A 1,232-nucleotide genomic window follows, 5' to 3' on the forward strand; every position below is an offset into this window, starting at 1 on the left:
TTCGTGGTGCGCTGTGACACCTGAGCATCAGTTTCTTCCCTGTCTTTGAACCGAGCCGCCTGCGCAAGGAATGCAATTGCGGTACTGCTTTTCGTGGAAGGATCAGAAAGCGGTAACTACACTCTCAAACAGAATGGCATATGATCAGAACCAGGTTGCAGAAAAACTTGACAATGCTCTGCACAGTCATGAAATGGAATTGCATTACATTTCACTACGAGAACAGATTTGTTCCAGCAAATTCGAAGGCAGGTTTGCAGATGGGAAAGCAAGCAAGGAAGCTTCGTTCTTGTCCATGGAAAAGGCAGCAGTTGAAGAACAAAGCAGTTTCTGCCCAGTTTCGAACTGGGGACCTTTCGCGTGTGAGGCGAACGTGATGACCACTACACTACAGAAACAAGCCGCTGGTGCCTGTGCTGCGGCTCAGTGGTATCCAGCACTGAAAGTTGAAGCCATTCTACGTTTCACCTTTCTGTTTCCCAGAGCTCGTTGTTGTCCAGCGAAACTGACATCTTGAAAACATTAAAAAAAAGACACGTGAAATTGATGACAAAATATAGACAAGAATGTCGTCAATGTTTGGATCCGTCGGGCGAGGTGGAATAGGCTGGGACGACTTTCCCTGCAGGGTAACGGCTGCGATTTGATCTTATGGAAGGGTGGTAAACTGAGTATTTACGTGTTTTACCCAAGTTTGTGTGAGTTGTAAACTCGAGAGCATAGGTTTAAGGTGAGTGGACTGAAATTGACAAAGGATCTGAGGCACATTTCCCACGCAGAAAGTTGTGCGTGTTTGGAATGAGCTACCAGAGGAAGTGGAGGAGGCTATTACACTCAGAAAATTGCAAAGATAATCGGATGAGTTTCTGGATAGGATGGGTTTAGAGGGATTGGGGCCAAATGCTGGGGAACGGGACTTGTTTAATTTTGGCTATGTGGTGAGCATGGACGAGATACACCGAAGTATCTGTTTCCACGCGGTGTGCCCAATAACATTGTGTTGCTTACACCGGCTTTAAAGGATCACTTTTTAGCGGAGTTTGCCGTCGCAGTCTGTGGCACAATCATTTAGTCCGTTCGACTGCTCACGGGAAAGGTAGTATTGTGAAACACTGCAGAAACGAACGACTTCCTCACTTTTGCTCCGACTGACCATACTCTTTGAAATTTGCCCAGATCCTCAGTTGAGGATTTTTGCTGCTGGAAGTTACCTCAGAAACCCTGTTAACACG

At 46.3% G+C, this 1,232-nt stretch overlaps 1 non-coding gene across 1 annotated transcript; it reads right to left on the reverse strand.

Annotated features, from left to right (window-relative positions):
• Positions 1 to 325: 325 nt before the first annotated feature.
• Positions 326 to 398, reverse strand: trnav-cac (transfer RNA valine (anticodon CAC)). The gene has a single exon. It is a non-coding gene; the product is annotated as a tRNA-Val (tRNA).
• Positions 399 to 1,232: the final 834 nt, after the last annotated feature.

The sequence above is a fragment of the Chiloscyllium plagiosum genome, unplaced genomic scaffold, assembly GCF_037043375.1.
Source record: "Chiloscyllium plagiosum isolate Xiang-an unplaced genomic scaffold, Cpla_swu_hap1 HiC_scaffold_51, whole genome shotgun sequence".
In the NCBI taxonomy this organism is placed as follows: domain Eukaryota; kingdom Metazoa; phylum Chordata; class Chondrichthyes; order Orectolobiformes; family Hemiscylliidae; genus Chiloscyllium; species Chiloscyllium plagiosum.